Source organism: Oryctolagus cuniculus, chromosome 20 (genome assembly GCF_051225735.1).
Source record: "Oryctolagus cuniculus isolate XC-2025 breed Fujian yellow rabbit chromosome 20, ASM5122573v1, whole genome shotgun sequence".
NCBI lineage: Eukaryota > Metazoa > Chordata > Mammalia > Lagomorpha > Leporidae > Oryctolagus > Oryctolagus cuniculus.
Genome location: NC_142886.1, coordinates 18547727 through 18573230, shown reverse-complemented (window position 1 = coordinate 18573230; position 25504 = coordinate 18547727). Strand labels below are relative to the sequence as shown.

The window sequence follows — 25504 nt, the reverse complement described above, 5'->3', positions numbered from 1 at the left end:
TTTGGAATTTAGAAACCGCCTTGTGTCCTGGAGGCAAATTTGGCTGAGAGTGGAACTCTGTCGTCATCTTGCACTAAGGCTCCAGGCACTTCATCAAAATGACTTCAAGAACTTGCTGGAAACTGACTGGAGTGCGTGATGAGAGCAGTCTGAGTCCTGAGTCCTCCGCTCGCTTTGGCCAATGTCACTGCCCGCATCCCTCATCTGTAGCCCCATGTGTACCCAAGGGGATGAGGAAGTGCTGAGTGGACACAGTGAGAAGGTACTACAATCACTAGCACAGGTTTAGGACAATCTGGGACAAACAATCAATGTTACTTTCTGATTCTGCTTTCTTGATGTGAAATGGAGACTCACCCGAGTCAAACATAGGAGGCCATTAGTGACAGTTTTGACATGGCAGTGTGTGGTTTCAGGCAAAAGATGGCAGAGCCATAATTAAGTATTCAATTTCCTCAATAGTTTGTTCTACAGATGATGCAATACAAATAGCTGACATTTGCTGAGCACATTATAAATGACACCATTGGTACATATTACATGAACTCTTTTAGCCGTCAGATAGCCCCTGACATAGGTACTATTATTATTCTCACTTTTACAGTTAAAGGAACAGTGGCCCGGAGGTTTAATAATGTATACAAGGTAAAACAGCTGGATGTGGAACCCTTTTGACTTTGTTTTTGTTTTTTGGCCAGGCAGAGTTAGGCAGTGAGAGAGAGAGAGAGTTATAGACAGTGAGAGAGAGACAGAGAGAAAGGTCTTCCTTTTCCACTGGTTCACCCCCCAAATGGCCGCCATGGCCGGTGTAGTGCTGATCCGAAGCCAGGAACCAGGTACTTCCTCCTGGTCTCCCATGCGGGTGCAGGGCCCAAGCACTTGGGCCATCCTCCACTGCCTTCCCGGGCCGCAGCAGAGAGCTGAACTGGAAGAGGAGCAACCGGGACTAGCACCCACCACCCAACCGGGACTAGAACCTGGGGTGCCAGCGCCGCAGGTGGAGGATTAGCCAAGTGAGCTGTAGCACCAGTCCTTTTGACTACTATGCTATAGTGCTTCTTGAAGGTAGTGCCCAAGCAGACATGTCCCGTCTCTCTTTCCAGTCTCCTCCAGTATTGCTGGCCTAATGGCAGTTTCTGCAATAGTGAACTTGTAACGCGTGCCTGCCAGGCCACAGTAATGCTCTATAAAGGTTCTGCAGCACCTTCATTCGCTCCCACAGGGCAGAGCTTTGGCTCCTAGAAAGTCAGTTGTCCCTACTTTACCTTCAATTAGGCAGGTGAATCTGAACAAGTCTCTCAAGGCCTCAGCAACCTCATTTAAAGAAAAGCACTAAGGGAGATGATCCCTGGGGCGCCTGCCCCACTCTCTAAAATGTTCTGGGAAAAAGGAAAGCACGCAGGCCTCTGCCACGACTGCTCACAATGTCAGTCCTCAGCGGCACCTCCTTCCCAGGGCTACAGCCAGTCCTGGGCAGGTGCATTAGTTCGGGTGAAACCTGTTAGTACCATAAAGGAAAGTCAATGGCTTTGGCACAGGAAAGATGCAAATCAGAAAATTATCAAAGGACTCAAATATGCTGATCAGAAATAGTCAACTGCATGGATGGCTAGTTTACTATTTTATTTGTGAAAAAAGATTAGATACAGAAAAAAATAGAGAAAAAGATGGCAGACACTGTGTCTATTCGTTTTTCCAGTTTTAAAAATATACATATTTGGGGACTGGTGCTGTGGAGTAGCGGGTAAACCAACTGCCTGCAGTGCTGGCATCCCATATGGGCACCAGTTCAACTCCCAGCTGCTTCACTTTCGAGCCAGCTCTCTGCTATGGTCTGGGAAAGCAGTAGAAGATGGCCCAAGTCCTTAGGCCCCTGCACCCATGTGGGAGACCTGGAAGTAGCTCCTGGCTCCTGGCTTCAGATCAACCCAGCTCTATCCATTGCGGCCAATTCGGGAGTGAACCAGCGGATGGAAGACCTCTCTCTCTCTCTCTCTCTCTCTCTCTCTCTCTGCCTCTGCTTCTCTGTAACACTGCCTATCAAATAAATAAATCTTTAAAAAATAAAATATACATATTTGATATTTTATATATATAAAAATAATCTCATTTATATATATATAATCTCACATATATAAAATCAAAGTACTCAACCATAATTCTTTCCCCAGGGACATCCACTATCAAGAATTTACTGCTCATCCTCCCAATCTTTTTTCTTTTTTTTAGTGTTTATGTATTTTCATCTACTTGAAAAAGCAGAAGAGAAAGTGAGCGAGCGAGCGAGCGAGCGAGCGAGATGGATCTTCCATTTGCTGGTTTACTCCCTAAATGCCTGCAACAGTCAGAGCTGGCCAGGTCAAAGCCAGGAGCCTGGAACTCCATCTGAGTGTCCCACCTGGGTGGAAGGGGCCCAGGAAGCTGGATTGGAAGTGGGGCAGCAGAGACCCAAACAGGTCCTCCTACATGGGATGTGGGTGTCCCAAGCTTAACCTGCTTCAACACAACGCCTGCCTCCTAGTCTGTCCTAAAACAAACAAACAAACAAACAAACCTATACTCTGCTGTGCCTGGCCTTCCTGTGAAGCAAGGAGTATCTCTAAGGCACACATTCATTGGGTCACAGTGCTACTCTTTTTCACACTAACTAGAGGCTGCCAGAGCCCTCCTCAGAGTGACTGTACCAGTCAAGCAGACTCTCATCAGTGTGCATTCCTGGTTCCTCACATGCTCCCCAACACAGAGAGCTTTTTGCTTTGTTTTGCCAAACTGGTGAGTAAGGATAGCATCTCATTTTTGTATTCCTTTGTATCTCTTTAATGACTGGCAAAACTGAACACCCAGACTTCTTCATCTAAGAGATGCTAAATTATATCCTAGGCCTATTTTTCTATTGGGTTGATTTTTGCTTGTTGATTCGTGGGCATTCTTTACATATTATGGAATGCCCATGCCTAACTTCGAAAGACTGCAAGGTCAGAGGCTGTAGAACCCCTCTGGACCTTGGGAACACCCCATCTGCTGGCTGGCTTCTTGCAGGCCTCTAGGGAGCAGCAGAAAGGGTGAGGTCCTCCACTCAGGAACCAGCTGGTCTGTTGCTCAGAGGGGTGGGCAGGCTGTGGACAGTGTGCTCAGATTATCTTCATCTGCCCCAATCTCTCCTGGTCCCTTGGCTTCTCTCCGCATCTATTTCCATAGTGAGGATGAAGGAGAAGTATAAACCAGTCATTTCATTATCTCTTAGGAATGGCAAAGGAGAAAAAAACCTGGACTCTCTTGAGCTTTCTAACAGCTGAGATGATTTTAAAATGTTTCTTTTCAGCTTACAAAATATTGAAGAAAAGAACAGATGAAACCATGAACTGGAATAAGAAAAGGATATTTATTTACCTTTATTTTTCTTCTGAGAAAGAGGGGCAAATATTTGTCTTTTCTTGGCCCAAGAGTTGGAAATAACAATGGATGCAAACTTTGTCTTCCTGGAGTGGAATGAATAGACAAGGGTACTTCACAATGTTCAGGAAAGAAATGGAATTAAGGGCTGTGTTCAGGGTGGGCACTGAGGTTCAGCAGGTTAAGCTGCTGCTTGTTACGCTGGAATCCCACACTGGTTCAAGTCCTGGCTGCTCTGCTTCTGCTCCAGCTCCCTGCTCTGTGTCTGGGAAGGCAGCAGAGGATGGCCCAAGTACTTGGGCCCCTGCCACCATGTAGGACACCAGGATGCGTCAGCCTGGCCAAGACCTGGCCGCTGTGACAATTAGGGAGTGAAGCTATGGAACAAAGATCTCTCACTGTCACTCTGCCTCACACACACACATACAGAAAGGCAAGTTTATTTTAGTTAGTGCAAGAAATTGTTGAGTTTCAGGAGTTGGCGTTTGTGGTGCAGTGAGTTAAGCTACGGCTTGGGTGACTGATATCCCAAATCAGTTCAAGTCCTGGATATTCCACTTCTGATCCAGCACCCAGCTAATGTGTGGGAGGCAGCATATGATCCTTGCCACCCACGTGGGACACCTGAATGGAGTTCATGGCTCCTGGCTTCAGCCCGGCATAGCCCTGGCTGTTGTGGCCATTTGGAGAGTGTACCAGTGGATGGGGAATGTCTTTCTCTGTCATTCTGTCTTTCAAATAACTAAATAAATCTTTTTTTAAAAGAGAGAAATACCATATTTATAAAAAGTTTCAAGGTTCACTTATAGATTTTTGTCATAATACACATTTTCCATGAACTATTTTATGACCTTTCTACTCATGGATTTCAAAAAAAATTTGCACCCAAAATAAAGTTGCCTTTTAATTTATTTTGAAGTACCCTCAAAGGGTATAAGCTCCTGCCCCAAGAGAACTTGGCCCTTATATCATGTAGCCCACGAGCTTGCTCCCTGCCTCCTCAGTGGAGAGGAGTCCTACCCTCCACAGAGGTTCAGAAAGCAAACAACACTGTGAAAAGGAGCTCAGTCTCCTTGGGCTTTCTCGAAATAATGATCTCATGTCAAGCCTCAACTCTTAAAATGAATTATATTTTGATTAATTACCTTTATCCTGCTAAGAAAATAAACGACTAAAGTGTGTCAGAGATGTATATTATCCATAGGTGTGTGTGCGTCTCATTTGTGTTTGTGTGTGTAGAACCAGGAGTGAAAGAGCCATTTCTATTCAGGGCATGGGTGGGTAACACAGTAAGTTCTGTTGAAAGGAAATCATGGGAGAGAATCTGATATCATGAACCTTTCAACAAGACAGCATTCGGAGGGCAAGTGTGGAAATAAACTTAGAAACCGGCTTCTCGTTTGCAGATTAGTTTTAAAAAGAGAACTCATGATGGAAGCTCTCTCGGTCAGGTTCTTTACTGTTGCTGCTGTTTAGGGGACAGGCGGCGTTCTGTTTGCTTGATTTTGTTTCTAAGCTGGTTTTTTTTCTTGCGCAATTTGGTTGGAAAGTGAGTGTGAACAGGGCATTGTTAGAGCCCTTCTCATCAAAGCCACCACCCTCTTGGGCAAAATTCGCCCCAGTATGCATCACATTGGTAGAACTGAAGGCTTCTCCCTCCCTCCCAGGCATTCTCTGTCAAGCTACAAACCTAGAAATCATCGCTGGAATCTACGTGGAACAACTGAATGTGAAGTCAGTGCCCCTCGGTTATTAGCAGAGCCACTTAGACATTGCAAAGGCTCCTGGAGAAATCACTCCTACGCGACCATGTGGGAAGTGACTGCTGGTGTGGAGCATGCGGAAACTGTCTACACCATGTGGCCCAGGGAATTGCAGAACCCAACTGTGGAGCTAATTAGTAGATGTGTGGATTCCTGAAAACGGTCGTCAGGCGAGCCGGTACTTAGATTCGTCCACGGCAACCTGAGTTGTCACACACAGCTGAATGCAATGGCCCAACTAGTACAGAAAAAATGTACAGTAACATATAGCTTCTCTTTTATTACTTCAACTTAAAAAAAAAAAAAGCCTGGAGCCAGCTAAGCAGTAACAATACTGTTATTCTTTAGCAGGGCTTTTTCATACATAGAACTAGAATTGTTTCCTTAAAGTAAATCCATGTTCCTGCGACTTGGCCTGGAGTTTATGAATACCAAATTAATCGAGGCAAGTGACACTGGGAAATACGCCAGAGACCTGACATCCAGTGCTCCTGACTCAATATGGAACCTACACTCAGTTTTACTCCTCCAAAGACATGTTGCCCACGAATGCTAAGCTAGCTCATGCTTTTCCTCATTAATATAGTTATTGGAGAAACTAACTGTCCATTGCTAACAGCTAAACTGAAAGAGCAGAAAATAGAAATTCCAGATTTCATAACTTTACCATTAGTTTGTTTTTTGATTTTCTCTTTTTCTAAAAGGTGCTTCATGTATTTTTTTTTTTTTTTTTTAAGGAAGAGTGACAGTGACAGAGACACAGAGATCTTCCATCTGCTGGTCCACTCCTCAAATGACTGCAATAGTTTGGGCTGGGACAAAGCATATCCAGGAGCCCAGAACCCCATCCACGTCTCCTGTGTTGAGTGGCAGGGACCACTTGCACCACCATCTGCTGCCTCCCGTGCGTGGTGTGCCTCAGCAGGAAGCTGGATCAGAAGTGCAGGAGTCAGGACTGAAACTCTGACACAGGAGGTGGGCATCCTAAGCAGCTGTTTAGTCACTGTGCCACTGCACCCTGCTCCCTGCTCTGACACACACTTTGTGTCTGGAGGTAAATCGACAATCTGCTAATCACAGCATCTTAGTGAAGGGGAGTCTTCAGGTCATCTAGGCCAGCCTCTCCCCTAGTACAGGATCCGATCTGCTTGCAGCACAAGCCACCTCTTGTGTACAAATGAAACGTCAAAGGCGATTTTCTCTTACTGTACTCAGTGGAGGAAGAAAACATCTGGCCACCTTTTTCTGTCCACAAACTCTTTCTCTACTTAAATACCACTCATTTTCTCGCTTCCATCTTCTTTTTTCCCAGTTAAATCGCCCACTTCCATCATTCTTTAGGGATCAGCTTTTCCCTGCTTTTAATCATCTCCATCGCTGGCCACATCCTCTGGAGCTGCAGGAGCCCAAGCCGGGCCTGGGGCTGCGTGAGCACCTTGCCATGAAGCATCTTACAAACGCTGACTCAGGAGCCGGGCCTCTGTTCCCGTAGTCTAGCACCACAGTAGTGTGAAACTAGTATCTTTCCTTTCTTTCTTTCTTTCTTTTTGACAGGCAGAGTGGACAGTGAGAGAGACAGAGAGAAAGGTCTTCCTTTACCATTGGTTCACCCTCCAATGGCCACTGCAGCCAGTGCGCTGCGGCCAGCGCACCACACTGATCCTAAGCCAGGAGCCAGGTACTTCTCCTGGTCTCCCATGGGGTGCAGGGCCCAAGCACTTGGGCCATCCTCCACTGCCCTCCCAGGCCACAGCAGAGAGCTGGCCTGGAAGAAGGGCAACCGGGACAGAATCCGGCGCCCCGACCGGGACTAGAACCCGGGGTGCCGACGCTGCAGGCAGAGGATTAGCCTAGTGAGCTGCGGCACTGGCCTATATCTTTTCAAACATAATTGATTCTTTACTTTGAATTCTGTCATCCAAAAGAAAACATTTTTGCCATTTATTTAAGTGAGAAGTCCTCAAATCATTTGAAATGGTCCTTTGTAAAGCAAACAACAGACCCCTGTGAAAACAGTATTTTAACACAGTTGGCCCTCCATAATCTACAGATTCTGCATCAGCCAATTTAACTACTGTGGAGGACAGATATGCATACTCAGCAGTGTATATATATATATATATACACACACACACACACACATATATATAGGATAGGTACAGATGTTCTTTTTTCCTTGTCATTATCCACTAAACAATACAGGACAACAACCATTTACACGTCACTTATCTTGTATTAAGTGTTGTTAATAATCTGGAGGCCATTTAAAGGATATGGGAGAAAGTATGTGGGCTCTATGCAAATACTGTGCCATTTTTATGTAAGGGACTTGCACATCATGAATGTTCCTGTCTGATGGGGAATCAGCCCCTCAGATAACAGGAGATGGCCACAGTGAATCACAGATGCCAGACAGCTGGTAACACACCCTGTTATCCACCCCAAAATTCCTCCTGGAATGTCCAAATTCCATGTGCATCAGTGGGCTTTCTAGGATCAACAAAAAGAAAAAAAAAAGCTCTCTGTATTCTCTGTTATTCTGTTTTAAGCAGCAGTAGCCTCAGAAAGTGTTGGATGCACAAAGCAGTGATTCTCAGATGTGTAGCGTTTTACGCAGGAATCTGGGTAGGAAGTGAGGGAGTGCACACGTGAACTGGCAAAACAGGCCAAAGAACGGGTAGGGCCGGGGCAGGTTTCACGGGTCACACCGGCAGGTAACTGGACCTCAGTGCTCAGACGATGGTGAGGATCCTCCTTCCCCGCCTTTCCCTCCGCTTTGCAGTGTGTCACCACGTTCTTGGCAGGCGCCCGTGAAGTCTGGCTACAGTGACCCTGCAGACAGAGGCTCCCCTTTCCAGTAGTCCCAGCCAGATCCTTCTGGAGGGTTCTCAGGTTCACAGCTTGGGTCACATACTCATTCTCGAACCAATCCCAAAAACTCAGGTTGGTCTGAGTCCGGTTCGGAGCCAAGTTCTTAGAGCCGGGAGGTGGAGTCAGCAGCGCGGAAAGCCTGTGGCTGGGGAGGAAGATGGCGGGCTCCCCAAGGAAAGCCGAGGAGCTGTTTCTAAGGGGGCAAGCTCAGCATCCCTCTGTTCAGAGCCCCCACGTGTCTCCCTGTGGCTTTCCGGTCCATAAATGGCATGGTCTCTGATACCCAGGATGGAATCAGCAAAGGCTTGAAGAACGAACTTGCCTGCTAGCTCTGTGCCCCATCCCCCGGCTCATCACCAGCACAGGAGCTCAGCCACTTCAAGACAATGGCTGCATTGCCTGGAGATGCTGGAACACGTCTGTGGGGTAGGGAGGTTGGGGGGTGGGGCTGGGAAGGGGTTGAGGAGGTATGGTCCTCTCCGTGTAATTTGAAGGAGGGGAACCCAAGAATTAGAGAAACTGTTCCCATAGATCTAAGAAGGAACGTGTACTTAGCGTTAACGATCATGTCTTTGTCTCCTGGTTCAAGACACTTCTGATTGACATTTTTTGGTGACTTCAGGGCAGCTCAGGAAAGCAGAGTGGCCACAGAACCAGGCAGGATAAAGGTGTGCGAATCACAGAGGGAGGGAGGGAGGGAGGGACCGGGGTCTCCACAGGGCAATGTTGCCAAAGAAGCTCAAGGCAGAGGTAGGCTAGCTGTTCTAGAAACCTGCCTACATTTGCAAAGTGATTTAAGGGGTCTCTTGTTAAATATGAGAGCAAAATAAATGCATATCAGCGAATAATGAGAAGACAAATCCTATTCTGAAACTTACAAGTATTGAGCTGAAGTGTGCCACAGTCATATTTACTGAGGCGTGGCGACTGGCTTTTAAATTCTACTTTATTTTGCCTTTTGTAGTCACAGATATCCCTTTGCAATTATAAGCTGATATTTGGTTTATGACTATTATATACTGTATTATAATAATACCTTCTCAAAGATTAATATCCACTTCTCGTGGTTGGAACTTGAAATAATTACAGTCTGTTTACCTTTGGTTTTTTGTTGAGTCTTAAGTTAATTATAAAAATATTTGTGAGTAATAAAAATAACCTCACTGGGCAATATGGGCATCGGTATTAAAAGCCAAAGGGAACCAGGAAATTTAGCTGGATTCCCAAAGGAGTCTTTGGCTGAGGAAAGTTGGGGAAGCATCACAGTCGATGTCTCCAAATGTAATATACCCTTGGCCTAAGTGCAGGAGGAGAGAAACAGAGAGGGGAAATGAAACAACTGACTCTTGTTGTAAAAAGAAAAATCTCTGCACATGGCATTGCTATTCTCTGTGTGCTCCGGAGGAAAACACGCTAATGTCTACACAACTTTCTCTGTGCAGAAAGAGGGCAGGGGAAAGCTGAGTTAATAAATAAGACAGTGAGATACGGGAGATCACAAAATTGATGGTGCAGTAACCGTGGCTGAAATATTTTATAAGCCATGAAAAATGTAGCTTGCCCAAACAGTGAACACTGCAATCCACGCCCTCACCTCTAAAATCAAGTGTGAAAATGTGTTTCCGGTGTGTCCCTCCAGACCTGCTTTTGACTTTTCTCCAACCTTTTCTGAGATTTTGGAACCTGGCCTGTATGGATCACACCCACAGGACTCTCTCCTGGCTTTGGCCACTGGGAGCATCGCAGGAGACTGGAAGGAAGGCACTGGGTCTTGAGCTGGCTGTACTTCTTGATGGAAGGTCTCAGATCCTGCTGGGCAGTCCTATCCATACAGCCCTCTGTCTACTGCTTCCAGAACAGCCTCCCCTCATGCTCATCTAGAGGTCCTAAAGGAGCCCCAACTCTGACTAGCCCGTTGTGCTCTGCTCACTCCACTGGAAGCACCCCTTTGATCACCAAAGTCTCCCACATCATCCTAATTAAAGTGCACTATCTCCTTCCTGATGCAGTCCTAGCTGATAGGACATGTAACATATTTGGTTGAAGAAAAGGCAATTCCCAGGCCGGCGCTGCGGCTCACTAGGCTAATCCTCCGCCTAGCGGCGCCGGCACCCTGGGTTCTAGTCCCGGTCGGGGCGCCGGATTCTGTCCCAGTTGCCCCTCTTCCAGGCCAGCCCTCTGCTGTGGCCAGGGAGTGCAGTGGAGGATGGCCCAGGTGCTTGGGCCCTGCACCCCATGGGAGACCAGGAAAAGCACCTGGCTCCTGCCATCGGATCAGCGCGGTGCAACAGCCACGGCGGCCATTGGAGGCTGAACCCACGGCAAAGGAAGACCTTTCTCTCTGTCTCTCTCTCTCACTGTCCACTCTGCCTGTCAAAAAAAAAAAAAAAAAAAAAAAAAAAAAAAAAAAAAAAAACACGAAAGAAAGAAAGAAAGAAAAAAGAAAAGGCAATTCCCTACCAGTCCTTACAGCCTGTCAGTCTTTCTTCTCATCGGTAGCTGGGTAGCCCTGGGGTGAACAGCATTGTAGGTAGGAGGGTCTGGGACAGTTTGAAGCACACTGTAAGTTCAGTGGGGGAGGTAAGTCTCACTTATTAACACATGATAAAATTTTTCAGTTGGTGTTTACTAACAGATGAAAAGAGACTGCAGTAATTCTGAGCAACTCAACAGCAGACATCATGTCTCACTCTCTTCCTAGCCCTGGAGATGAACGATGTTATCAGTTCTAAGGTAGGGTAGATGGTAAGGTCTATGGGTAGCCACAGTTTTATATGTATACACACATACACACACAAATACACACATACACATGAATACACACATACCCATGAATACACACATACCCATGAATATATAATTTATTTAAGCAGCAGAGAGGAAAACAGAGAGAGCTCCCATCTACTGGTTCGTTCCTGGAATGCTCACCCTGGCTTGGGCTGGGCCAGGCTGAAGCCAGGAACTGGGAACCCAATGTAGGCCTACAATGTGGAGCCATCACCTGCTGCCTCCCAGGGTGCACATCAGCAGGAAGCTGGAATCAAGAGTTAAGCTGGGACTCAAACCCAGGCGCTCTGATATGGGACGGGGTTGTCCCATCCAGCAGCTTAGCCACAGCACTAAAACCTGCCCCCACACTTGTGTATTTTGAGAGTTCCCTCTCACTCTTCTTAAATATCATCACTGTCTTCCTCGGTGGTTTTTAACCTATTTTGGGTCACGGACTTCCCCTTTGATAATATAACTGAAATAAAATACTTGCTCTGTACCAAGAGATAAATATAGGACAAGAAGTACAGGTTAGAACACTCAATCAAAATGTTCTAAATAATACTGAAGTAGACATCGCCCCAGTGTAGAAAAAGGGTAGCACACAAAGTACTCTATGAGGAATCTGATAAGGTTTGTTCCAGGTCAGATTCACAAGAACATAACCTAGAAAAGCTTGCTTTCTTGGGGAGGGTGCTTGACCTAGCTATTAAGATGCTTGCATCTCAGATCAGTGTGCCTGGGTTTGATACCAGTTCTAGCTCCTGACTCCAGCCTCCTGCTAATGCAAACCCTGGGAAGCAGTGGTGATGGCTCCAGGAACCATGTTCCTATCACACACACAGGAGACCTGGGTTGAGTTCCTGGCTCTCAGTGTCATCTGACCCAGTCCTAGCCACTGTGGGCACTGGGAAAATGAACCGCAGATAGAAGATGTCTGATCACACTGATAGGTCTAAGAGTCAAAGGGACCACACAAATGAGACTAGTGTCTGCTACTACTAACTGATAGAATCAGAAAGGGAGAGAACGATCCATCATGGGAAGCGGGATCACAGCAGACTCATAGAATGGCAGATGTCCTAAATAGCACTCTGGCCTCAGAATCAGCCCTTAAGGCATTCGGATATGGCTGAAGAGCCCATGAGAGTATTTTAGGCATGGAAAGCCAAGACACTCTGGCAAAAATAAAAGGGAAAAAAAGACCTAAATGAAAGATCTCTGCGAGTGAGATCCCAGTGGAAAGAACGGGCCATCAAAGAAGGAGGTACCTTTCTCTGAAGGGAAGAGAGAACTTCCACTTTGACTATGACCCTGCCAAATACGATCGAAGCTGGCGAACTCAAAAGGCTTCCATAGCCTTGGCAACTCATGACTAGAGCCTAGGGAGATTACTGACTCCATAAACAAGAGTGTCAAATTGTTAAGTCAACAACAGGAGTCACTGTGTACTTACTTCTCATGTGGGATCTGTCCTTAATGTGTTGTCCAATGTGAAGTAATGCTATAACTAGTACTAAAACAGTATTTTACACTTTGTGTTTCTGTGTGGGTGCAAACTGATGAAATCTTTACTTAATATATACTAAATCAATCTTCTGTATATAAAGATAATTGAAAATGAATCTTGATGTGAATGGAATGGGAGAGGGAGCGGGAGATGGGAGGGGTGCGAATGGGAGGGAAATTATGGGGGGGAAGCCATTGTAATCCATAAACTGTACTTTGGAAATTTATATTTATTAAAAAAAAAGATGTCTGTCTGTCTGTCTCTCTCTCTCCCTCCCTCTTTCTCTCTCTGTGCCTCTTAGATCAATATCTCTCTCTTTGCGCATCTTAGATAAATAAATACATTTTTACGAGAGAGAGAGAGAGAGATTGAGAGAATTTTCTTTATCCAAATTCCCAACTTCTGATCAGGAATACCGTGGTGGAGGCTGCTGATAATGATAAGATACGGCTAACGCATTCGACCTTCATACCTCTCCCACTGGTTAGGCAGTATTACTACCATTATCCTCCTTCGAAAGATGAAGAAAGGGCAGATGTTTTGGCCCAGCAGTTAAGATACTGCTTAGGATGCCTGCGTCTCATATCAGAGTACCTGGGTTCAAGTTCAGGCTCTGCTTCTGATTCCAGCTTCCTGCCAATGTGCACCCTGGGAGGCAGCAGATGACAGCTCAGGTCGTTGGGTCCCTGCCAATCATGAAGGAGTTACATTCCAGACTCCTGGCTTCAGCCTGGTCCAGCCCTGGGTGTTGAGGACAGTTCAGGGAGTGAATCAGCGAACAGATCTGTGTCTTTCAAATAAATAAAACAAATTAATTGAGTATATCTTTTTAACAAAAAGACGAAGATGTTGAAACACATGGATGTTTAGTAGATTGCTCGGTCATATAGTTAGTGATGGAGTAAGGATTAGGTCATCTCAGGCAGAGCTCTTAACTAGTCTTCTCTGGCTCCCTCATTAGTAGTTAATCTCTACTGCTAACCACTCATTTCACTGAAAATAAGACACCGTGTTCATTGCTATGGGAGAACAGAGCTATACACAACAGTTAGTTTTCCCTGGAGAAGGCAGGGCAGATAATGCCTCATTTGCATTTAAATCCCCCTGGCATAGATGAGGAATAACTGGAGCAGAGCACAAGTATTGCTGGGGTCAGGCCTAAGTGGACGGGTCCAAGGCAGCCTAAGAGGTAAAAAGGAAAAGGCGACTTGAATAGGAATCCAGAGACTCTGTAAACTAATGCGGAGGAAGGAAAACGGAAAGGGGCTGGTACAAAAGGCAGCCACCCCCTAGAGGGAAGAGTTCTGGCCAGTATTAATCTACAACAGGAAACTCAAACGCTCATGCCTTAAACATGCTATTTACATGATTTAAAGGGAAACAAGTGATAACGAGGTCTTTCATATCGTGAGAAGTCGCAGCTGGAAAGCCAGTGTGAGTAAGCGGGGTCCACTGTTGGCCTTGGACTGCAGGAGGCCAGCACATCCAAATGGAACAGTCCCCGTCTGGACAGTGCAGAGTACCAGGCCCTGAGCCAGCGCTGAGACAGAAAAATGAATGGGCGAGGGCACCTCCCACCAAGAAGCACACGGTTTATTGGAAAAAGACAAACGACTCTGCAATGTACCATAAAACCGTGCAGTGCCCACGATCATGAGGGATGAGATGAGCAAGAGTCCGAAGGAGGAGGCCCGGAAGGCTCATTGCGTGTTGAGCCGGGAGCAGACGGCTCCTTGGATCCACCTGGGCTCAGGCGGTCCATTCTAATACATCTCAGTGGACTTTAGAACAGAAAATAAGACATTCAAAAGCCACCAAAACAGCTCTATAAGTAAACTACCTACAACTGACTGATATGTCGGTCATGTATAAAACAAACTACAGCAGCGGAAGAGGTCTGTCTTATGATTCTCTAAGACGTTAGCGAACTCTTCTAGCTACTAGCAACGCCGAATACCTGACTCCCAGCTCTTGTTCTCTGCTGCTTTTCCCGTTGCTCCTGACACTCTGTGGAGCTTCCAAAGGGCTCAGAGTGGTCCGTCCTGGTCAGCAGGGCCCCTGAACGCTCTCTCCACGGTCTCTTAGGATCTCTGTGTCACGGTGGAAGGTCAGCCTTGAACTCTATAGACAAATGTCTCTGCTCCACTTCCGCCCTCGGGCGTGTCTAGAATCTGCACATCACTTTCTCCAGTGCAGGGCCACGGCTCCCTGGTGCTTTCTTGTTTGCTCTGTGCCTCCTGTCTGGCAGGCCTCCCAGTCCTCCGAGGACGCCACCCTCAGCCGCCAAGGTCAGCCCAGCCTCTGATACACAATAAGCGCGCAGTAAAGTCTTGCTGAAGAAAGAAGGAACAAAGGAATGAACGCGAACCTCCTGGGTCTCCCCGGGCCCTGCCCTCCGACGCACGGGCAGAATGACTGAGTGTCCAGCCCAGACTCAGCACCAGTCTCTCCCTCAGTCCGATCCCACTCCCAGGTCCCAAGTCTCCAAAGTCTACTTGTCTTGTTCCTGCGCTCTCTTGGGAGGCAAGACAGCTCTGGGCTCAGTGCTGCTGGGAACGCCCCCTACAGGCAGGAGACGCTTTCCTGCCCGGGGCCTCGCCTGGCCTTTGGAAATGCTCCCAGATACCTGGTCAAAGTGATCCAGACAACACACCAAACAAACATCAAAGCTATTCCCAAGATGGGAGGGGAAAACACAGTACTTTTTAGATTCTTCCAACTGTACTTTCCAACTTCATGTCCAACATAGGAGATCTGCATGGCCTTGTGCATTCGCCTAAGTATACTTATGAAAGGGAGAAAGACCGTGCCAATGTACTGGGGCAGAATTTACCGTTGGAAACCATCTTTCCCATGTGATATTATTTATCCATCCATCAACACTGGCACGGGATACAAACACTTGTGCACTGCCGTTTGGTTTGTAGAGAGCCACTAACGCATTTTATGCTGGTTTCTCGGTTTGCTCCAGCCTGCAAGCCTTCCAACAGTGGTGTTGCGATTTCTCCAGCTCTGTGTTTGGCCCCCTCCCCCCTAGGCTTGCAAAGCTGGGGCATTCTCAGAGGCAGCCCTTTGCATTATGAAAAGCATATTTTAAGTGTCTCCTTTAAACCAACCTTTCAAGGTGCTACCTAAAAACATCTCTGGAACTGGGCAGAGGCAAGGCCCTGAGCTGTCAGTACACAGGCGCTTCCTCCTTTCACATCAACGTCCAATCCTAGCACCCTCCCCACAACCCTACCTTGGGTGGCTGGCACTATGCAGGCCTACCCTGGAGGCTCCAAATTGCTCCAGCACAAAGGGAGACAGCTTTACAACAGAGCATCTATGAGGCCTGGAGGCAAGCGTCTAAGAGGTGCCACTTAGCTCTGGACCAGCTGTTTCCTAGTCTGCAAAAGCTCACAGCGACCAATCAAAACACGCTGATACAGAACCTCTTATGTATAAGGCATGGAGAATGATACACAACCATCTGAAATGTAAAAAGACGCTTATGACCCAGAGGAGGAGACAGGCCTTGTACTTGAATGAGTACCCAGTAATACAGGGCCACACCTGTGGACAGCCAATTGGAGGCGAAGGCAGGGAGAACAATTAGGGTAGAGGGGACAGGGCAGGAGATATGAATGGGGAGTGAGCTGGGAAATAATCAATCAGTATGGCCAAAATACAGGTGAGGAGAGGTAAATCGAGGCCCAGCTGGTTCTCAAAATCCTTGAATGAAATTATGGAACTTGTTATCTCGTAGTCCTTACAAACCGTCACTGAGATTTATCTTGGACCCAATACAGAAGTTGAATATAGTTCTTCAGGCATAGATTCAATGTGGGATATTATTTCTTGCTTCATATTGTGTGTTTATTTAATACAGTACTCACTAAGTGTTAAGCACAGTTTTAAATGACTTATAAATATTAACTCATTGAATCCTTATAGCAACCCTCTGAAGTCAGAATGATCATTTTGCCCTTTTTATGGAAAAGCAAAAGCTTAGCATTTAAAATTTTAAATTTACTTGTTTTCATTTTTTTTTGAACAGCAGACACACACACACTCTCTCACACACACACACACATCTTCCATCTATTAGTTCACTCCCCAAATGCCCACAGTATCCAAGACTGGGCCAGGTCAAGGCCAGGGACCCAGAACTCAAGCCAATATCACATGCAGGTTGCAGGGCACAACTGCTTGAGCACCATCTGCCGCCTCGCAGGATGCACATTAGCAGGGATCTGCATCAGAAGTGGAGGAGCCAGGACTCCAACCAGGCACTGGAATAGGGCGTACGGGCATCCCAGATGGCAACTTAACAGCTGCACTAAACGCTCACCCCTGAAGCACAGCATTCAAGTAACATGCTCAGGGACCACACCTGTACAGTCTGCCCTGCTACCAAAAAAGAGCAGATTACGGAGCCCAAGCTGCTGTCTGCCAAGCCTCTTGGAGGCAATGAAACGCCAAGGGTAGGGACTCATCATCTTGTGTCCCAGGGCTTCTTTTAAAACCTTCTAAGATGACCACTTACCAAGCTTTTCCTCAAAGACTCCACGGTGCCAGCACTGAGCCATCCCAAAGGAGAGAAACAAAAAGTCTGGGGTTTACCGAGTGTATTGGTTGATTCAATTCGCTCCAAAGTGGGGAGACAAGTTAGAAAAGGAAGAGACTGTGAGGGAGGGGGATGAAGAGGAAGGGGTGGCTGGGGCTGCCCTAGTCTTGGGGAGTGGCGCAAGGCTATTCATTTATGACTGTAGAGCTAAGTGAGAAGAAGATATCATTATGCATCCTGCTGTCATTTTACCCCCTAGTTTTCCATTTTTTGTTTTAAATTTCAGTTTAGAATTGAACAGACTTGATCTTTAAAACTGTGGGGGAGTTAGTGGTTCAAGGAAACAGGAAGCAGGACTGTAGCACAACGGGGACTAAGGCCGGTGAAGAGAGCACAGAGGAAAAGAACAGCTGCTCTGCCCGCGTCGAAGCGGGCAGGAGGACTGGGGCTGTGCTGAGAGTCGGAGGAGAAAGGTTGGGAAGCACTGTTCTCCTCTGGCCCTAAGGAGGAAGTTCTCCCAGACCCTCGGGTCCACAGCCCACAGTTTAAGCAATGCTACCGGAATACTAGGTAGACCACACCCAAGGAGAAATTTTATGCAGCCCCGGCAGATTCTGGGATGGAGTGGCTGCAGGCATGCCTACCCAGCAGGGGCAAGTAAAACGTCTTCCTTAGGGAGACTGAGATGCTGACAAACCATCCTCTATAAGGAGTGAGCCCAGAAGAATATGTGTTGGTTCAAAAAGCAAATGGCATTGGGCAGTAATTTCTGCTGCTTCTATCCGGAGGAGGCCGTGGGTGGAGAGTCGGCAGGACGGCTGGCTGAGCTGCCGAGGTTAGACCAACACCACGTGATTCCTGTGTAAGCTCATCTCGGAGCTTCTGGCTATTTAAAGATCGTAAATGATGCCATATTTGAAAATGTTGTAATAAAGTTCCTGGGCTTTTCGTTTCCCGTTGGTCTAATCGTTTTCATACAGAGTAGAAAGCATCCAAAGTAAATATCTTCTAGCGCCCAGATTTCCGTGTCTGTCGTGTTTCGGTGTGACACATCATGAACTAAGGCTGTTTTGGGCCCATTTCAGGAGGAAAGTTCTCTACCGGCTCCAGGCAGTAAGGAACAAGAAGAGAACAAGGATGGCTCATATCCTGTCAATCTGGTAGTTGGGGAGGGAGTGGAGAGGCGGGGCTCTGAGGGTACCACGTGTCGGGGCACCATGGTTGGACCCGGGGGGTTTTGGAGTCAAACAGACTGAATACTTACTCCAGCTCCAGGACCTCATGGGAGTGACTTGGCTTCTTGGGGCCTTTGTTTCCTCGTTCCAGGAGGCAGTCTGGACTCGGATAGGCAGACGTGGGTGACACACACAAAGCACCAGCACACCGTAGGCACTCTGGAAACCAGGCTGTCATTCTATCTGTGCAACCTCGCCTCAGAAGGCCCAGAGCTATCCTAAGGAGGGAGGCCGAGTACTTCGGATTTCAAAGGGAGCCCCAGGCCTGGCCTGCTCATTTGAGCTAGGGCTGGAACATCCGGATGGTCTTAGCTACAGGAGACCTGGGAGGGCCACTTGCAACACACAGCAGCCTTGCTCCAAGAAGCCAAAGGTGGTGGCACGGACCTGATTCGATCCCCAAAGCTCTACCTCATGCATTGTTCTGCTTTAGTTTCAAACTGATAGTGACTTCTGTAATCACAGAAACTCTAGCTCCTGGGACAGGCCTTTGATTGTGGAGGGTACACAGAGTGGCCAGATTGAGCAAAGAGACATACAGGATGCTGGACTAAGTTTGAATTTTCAGATGAACAATAAAAACAAGTATGTGCCAGTGCAATATTTAGTATGTATTTATACTAAGAAGTTATTTGTTTTATCCAAAATTCTACTTTACCCAGGCATCCTGGGTTTCATTTGGCAACCCTACATGGTGGCCAAGAACTTGCCCTTTCTAACGTGCGGAATGGCAAAGCCCCTGTCCATAATTAGTACTGCACTGGGAATCACAGTACCAGAAAAACAAAAACAAAAACAAAAAACCCACAGTTCCTAGGCCTGTTACTTCTCAGCAAATGCAGAACCGCATTCACAGGCTTCTTTGTTTGCTTTTTAAAGATCACTTCCCCACACAGGAATTTTTTTTTAAGCATCTCAGTCTAGAGGGAAAAAAAAATAACAACAGGAGGGGACTTCCCCTGTGGTGGCATCTAAAAAATTATTGGGAGGCTGACAGTTGGAAGAGTGCTGACCCCTTGCTTTTTCAGCCTAAAAAGGCCAATAGGCTACATTATGTTCTTCCAGAATTTTCTCTTTATTCTTCAGGAAGAAAAAAAAAATGCAGAAAGTACGTTCCCTCCAAATGAAGCAGCATTTGGGGGGGGGGGGGCAGGTTCAATGCCACTAAATACTACAAAATTAACCTGCAGGGCTTAAAGGCAAAGCCCAACAGTGCTGGCCATTGTCCTTAGCTCCAGCTGCAGCCTGGCTATTCACGCTGACCCAGAGAGGCACCAGCCATATCGTGAACAAGGCCACACAGTAGGTAGACTGTTGACGCAAAATCCCCTCTTCCTTGCTATTATCAAAACCAAATGAGTCCTTCCCTTTCTGACGGAAAGCCAGCAGTGTTCCTTGTTTTCCAAAATATCTCTCAAACAACACCAGGTTCAAGGTCTCTAGCAACTTAAATTTAGAAATAAGTTTGCCCCCCTCAGACCTTGGGAACGCTGGCAGTTTCAGGCATAGTATTGTTTTGTTTTGTTTGGGTTTTGTTTTTCCCTATCTCCTATCCACTTGCCTGGGCTACTCAGGTGTAGTGACTGCCCTTTCAAAAGTCAGAAGCCAACATTTCAAGGGGGTGGTTTTCATTTTTTAATCTTTTTGAAAGGATTACATTGAACCTACAGGCCAGGCTACACAGCAGGCCTATGGGCAGGTTGAACTGCAGATGCAGATGGGGTGGTTCCACTTACCTAACTAGCACGGATTGCATGCCTTTGAGAGCATGGGGAATCCCTACTGAAAACCCACGGTGCTTCGATACGGGCCGAGTGGGTGATGACCACACAATGAATCCTGAAAGCGGAGCCTGAAGAAGAAAACTATTCATCAAGTCACCGTGGCCGAAAGCATGCAGGCTGGGCAGAGTGAACGAGTGCTTCCCTGGGAGGCCCTTCCTGATCCAGGCAAGGGGAGAGAGAGCTTGTGATTCCCTCGTTGTTCCTGCTTCTGACATAAGTCCCAGCATCTTGTACCGTGTGACATACTGACCCGTATGGGGTTACTCAGCATTCTCGGAACACACCCCAAGCCCCCCTCCTCTGAGTCTTTGCTCAGATTTGTCTTCTGCACTGCTTCCCATTCTGAGCCACACCTGCTGGAACCCCACCTGTCGGTCAAGATGCAGCTCAAAGACGACTTCCGTCAAATGGTCTCTCTTGCTTCTCCAAATTCCCAGCATACTTGAGTTTTAATCTTCACAGTTATTACCTCTAACTGGAAGTAGACACGGACTTGTATCTCTCACCAGCCCTAAAGCTCCCTGAAGGCAGGGACTGGATCGGCCAGAGCCTCCTCCAAACGGTGCAGGGGCAGGTACGTAACCAGTGTCAGCAGGACTGATGCACTTACTAACTGCGCTTTTCTATCTTTGTAAAATCTCCTCCTCTATCAAGTCCTTACTGATGACCTTTCTGATCCACACGGAACTTCTCTCTACCAGAGGACTACGACATTGTATTGAAATGATCACATAGGTCATTGGACTGTCAGTTCATAGAGGTGGGAACCCTGTTTCCCTATCTCTGTGTCTGCAGCGCCTAACATACTACCTGAAGACAAGAGGGCATGTAAGCAAATATCTGATGAGGTGTTTCACTGGGGACCATGAGCCTGTTGAGGCAAACTTATATTTTTATCTCCCCAACCTTCTCTTTATAATCAAGAACTATTAACTGGCATTGACAGGTGAGGCATGTTCTGCAGCTGACAGCTTCTCAGATATTTTTTCAAGTAGGTCTACTATTTGGTGAGTAAAAACATGGAAAACTGGGGCCAGCACTGTGGTGCAGCTGGTTAAGGCGTGGCCAGTAGCAGTGGCTTGCCACATGGGCACAAGATTGAGTCTTGGCTGCTCCACCTCCAATCCAGCTCCCTGCTAATGCACCTTAGAAAGCAGTGGAGGATGCCCAAGTCCTTGGGCCTCTGCACCCACGTGAGAGACCTGGATGAAGCTCCTGGCTCCTGGCTTTGGCTTGACTTAGCCCCAATCATTGTGGCCAATTGGGAAGTGAACCAGAGGATGGAAGATTCTCTCTCTCTCTCTCTCTCTCTCTCTCTCTCTCTTTCTCCCTCCCTCTTTTCTCTCTAACTCTGCCTCTGCCTTTCAAATAAATACATAAATCTTTTTTTAAAAAAATGGAAAACTTTCCTAAACAAGGGTGCAAATCTCAAGACTGCATGCTCTTTGAGAGGCTTAAGACTAAATATCCCAATTGACTTCCTGGGTGGCCCTCCTTCCTAACCCAAAATAGCCTCAAATTTTTATCTTGCACTTCAGCATAACCTGCATACCAATTATGAGCATGATTTGGTATTTTCAAAATAATCCAACTAAAATTCTAAAACTGGATTTGTGGTGATGGTGACCTAACTCTACACATTTACTAAAATCATTGGATTGTGTACTCACAATGGGTGGATTTTATGGTATGTAAATTACACTTCAATAAATCTTTAAACAAGAAAAATTAACAGACCACTCAGCAACAGGGGAACTTCTTATTTTTCATGGTGACCTCCGAGATCTACCGTAGTCCCAGATAGCAGGGCTGGTTCTCGTTAGCCAGGAGGTGCATCCACTCTGGCAGGAGGCCTGCGCAGGTCACCAAACGTAAACAGCCCTGCAGAGGTCATCACAAAGGCACTGTTGTTCCGTCTCCCAGCTGAGAAGGGGAGAGTCACCGCAGCATATCCACTCTCGCTTGCATCCCTAATTAGAAACATGTGGAAGAGGGCCCACCCACGGGTCAAGTCCGCCAGAAAGGCCTCGTTCCTTCTGCCTAGTGTTGCGTGTTGGCTAAAGTAAGATCTCTCCCTGGGCCTGCCATGGGAATGGTTTCAAATTATAAAAGTATCTCCAAAGGCCACCATCAAAGCACCAATGGATTTTTCACTAGTGGCTCCCCAGGATTAGAAAAATACTTCCTTGACCAGCACATAATTTGTGCCAGGTTGGTAAACTGGAACCAGTTCCATTTGTTTGTCCAGTTCAACCTGGCCGTGAGCCTGTTGTATCCTGGCCCAAATTATACACCATTCAGACTCCCCTGGGTAGGTGAAATGCAGAGCTTACAAAATTTAAAAGCTCCAGGCAGCATCTTGGCAACCCAGGTCATACTAATGTCTGCATTCTTTCTTGCAATCCATCAAAGCAGAACCTAATACTTCGGTTCTTTCCATTTGACAGATGGAGCCCGCAGCACCAAGACCTAAACTGTCTCAAAGAGGTAGCAAGTAAACAAAAACGATAGGTTATATAATATCTGGTTGGGAATGCTCTAAAGAAAATGCCATGTAAGTCTAAGAATGTATTTCTTGTAGCACCAAAGAACAACAAATGCTATTGTTTGCATTCAGAAAATCCCTAGTTAATATTTATGTCTCTTTCAACTCTGGGAGAGAATGACTTGTTTTAGAGGAGAAGGCTAATAATAATGTAAAAATGAAGTTCGACCTTGAATCTAAAGAGCTACAGATGCTGGCAGATCTAATTATTTACCCAAGCTAAACATGGGCTTCTTTTTGAACACAGGGAGCAAAACTGTTGCACCAGCCCAACATGATCAGATAGTCCAAGAGGCCTGCTTTGATCTGGCCAAAGTCGGGCATTTAATCTCCTATGTAGAGGAAAGCTATAGTTCTTAGATTAATTACCCAGCCACAGATCTGCTGCCAAGCTTCTCCAAGTTTCTCTTCCAAATGGGACATAAAATGGCCATTTACTTCAAACCATGTGGTGGAGCCAGCTCATGCCAGAGCATACGCACTCCTCTGCTCGTTTACAGATACATCACACGTCCATGTATCACTCCCGTGCTACGGGGCAGCAATTAGTCCACACTCGGACTCCCGTTGTTTCTCAGAGGCCTGCCAGAGGACTCACAATGGGCCATTCTTGGAAAGAAACTGTGACAACCAGAAGTTCATTTTACCTGTGGACAGCTGATCTTGGTTGACACGGACAACCAAAATGAGACAAAGGGCGGAAGGTCTTCTAGTGAACCCACACCGAACTGCCATTAGCTGCCTTTTGACAAAACCAGTTGGCTTCTAGCAACTGGATGGCAGTGGTAGTGGGTGGGGGAGAGGAAGCCATAGTTTAGAACCCACGATTCCAGTTAAACTGGCCAAATGCTCTATAGGAAAGTGTCACCATTGCCTGGCTCAGAGATGAGAGGATCAAAACTTGCACCCAATGGATGGTCCTGAAGGAAGTGTTGACCTTCCCTGTGCCTCTGCTGCCTCGACTACTAAAAAATTAAATCAATAAGACACAGGCACTTTGGTGTGAAATGAAGGCTGGCATCACCTTTTGGGTTCCACAACTAAGACAGGTCTTATTGATATTATACTGCTCTGCAGGATCAAGTGTGTGGAAGCCTGGGCTTTCCAATATATGAATGAATGCCAGGGACCACATGATCATCAGCCAAATGTGAAACCAGATTCTCTGCAGAGGTAGGCACGGCAGGTCCATGTTGCAAGGAGCTGCAGCCCCACCTGCTCACTGAGTCTAAACAGAAGTGATTGAACACTGTCTGGCTGCATTTTCTTTGGCTAGCTGGTGCCTTGATGAGTACCTCGGAGAGAAAGATCTGGGCAGGGGGAGGTATCAGATGAGTGCGCAGAGTCAGGCTGAGGGTAGGGGAGGCACAGGAGAGGACATCGTGGGGTGGGAGTGAGCGGGGCAGCCGCAGCGCCCTTTGATCAGACGCTTCCTTTCCTCTAGGCAGGACAATCACAGTGAATTTGCAGCCAGCGCCCTTGCTCTAATCTTTCCAGATGCTTCCCTGAAGAGTCAGCGACTCTGATCAAACTCTCCCCAAAGCATAGGTTGAGGTGGAAGGAAGACTTTAAAAAGCTGGTGACAAACACAAACTTCTTAATAGGGAGCTGGGGTCATTCCTCTGGCAACTGTAGCTGCTGGCCTCAGAGCTTAGACCACAGCCATCGGGGCCAGGGGGGTCTCTGTGCTCCTTCTCCATAGTCTGCAAACTAGCTGAGGGAACAAGGAGGGGACTAGGAACCCTGGCACCGGACAGTCCTAGCTATTGTCACCCCATTCCTTATGCCTTCTATCAGAAAAGCCATTTGTTTATATCACTCCAGCCCTGTGCCCAGCCCCCACAGTCCCCCTGTCACTCGACCCATGAGGGTTCCAGGGGAACTGCAAGTCTTTGTTTCCCTCTCCACCATAGGATGCCATGCGGTCCTGAGTGCCAAGGTACTGAGATAAGAGGGGTGCTCAAAACGCCCAGATGGCTGGAGAATGAAAACCCAGCGAACAGAGCCAAGTCTGCACGACAGACAAGGGCCACTGTGGCCAGGGCTGGAAGTGGAGCCCTTGTAGTCCACAGGCAGCAGCGGAACTAAAGGGACGCCATCCCCCAACTCAGCTGGTGGGAGCCGGGCAGCTTCCCAGCTGGAAGGGGCTTTCAGACACGTCGCTGTAAGCTACCCGTGAAAGACAGTGATGCTGCTAAAAACAACAAACAAAAGGAGCCGCTCCGCTCATCAAGAGAGCTCTGACTTGAGAAGGGGATTCAGTCATCCTTCCAGAAAGATGCGTGTCCGGGCCGCAGCCCCAGAGAATGACATCCAGCTGCTGTGTCCCTCTTTGGAGCCCGAGTCTGGAGGCACTGAAAGGAGAAGAGAGTCACAGAGCAGGCAGATGGAAGGCCCCCCGGACACGCAGTGCGGTTCCCACACACATCGCCGAATTCGCCAGGTATAAGCAGCCACGGGTGTGATCAGGGGCTTGGGCCTGAAATAATGTTTTGAATAAGAAACCAGCAGAGGCCTCAAAACTCAGCACACTCCTCCCTCCAAAACTTTGAGAGCTAGAATCATGTGGTGGCTGACGCACCATGCCCCGGCGTCCTCAACCACTGGTCTCGGCCACGGCGGGTTCTCGCGAACCAAGGGCTTGTCTGTGGTTGTTTGTTCTGCGGGATCACAAATGCCCTTAATTCCTCTCTTCCGTGCCTACTACTTCTAACCAGGCTGTTTTGTTAACAATGCCTGCGCCCTCCATTTCTTTCCAAATATTTTCAGCACTATCCAAATGGCTCTTAGCAACATTTTATCTTCCACTAATTCTTCAGAGAGAAAGGCTATCACCAAGTGAACCAAACAGAACAAGACAGTGGGGGAAAAAAAGAAACATGAAGGAGTTGTTAGTTATGCTGGCAAAACCCATACACCAGGCAAAGGAACTGCTGACAAGACATTTTCGTTTAATCGGGCCTTGAGAACTACAAGGATCTTTGAGAAGTTCATGGAAAGTTAAGTATTTTGAAAAAAGCAAGCAGGATTTCCAAAGGTTTCCACACCAAGATAAACGTATCTTTTAATTACATTTTCCACCAAC

General features: G+C 47.1%; 1 protein-coding gene across 27 annotated transcripts in view; it reads right to left on the bottom strand.

Moving 5' to 3' along the window:
* RAD51B (RAD51 paralog B) overlaps positions 1-25504 on the bottom strand; it is a 657779-nt gene that overhangs the window by 146940 nt on the left and 485335 nt on the right. The window contains exon 10 of one of the 27 annotated variants that reach the window (XR_016226493.1): positions 12901-13047. The exons of the other annotated variants lie outside the window; for them this stretch is intronic. The gene's annotated coding sequence lies outside the window, so the exon portion shown is untranslated. The remainder of the gene's footprint in view (positions 1-12900; positions 13048-25504) is intronic. 27 annotated transcript variants of the gene reach the window in all.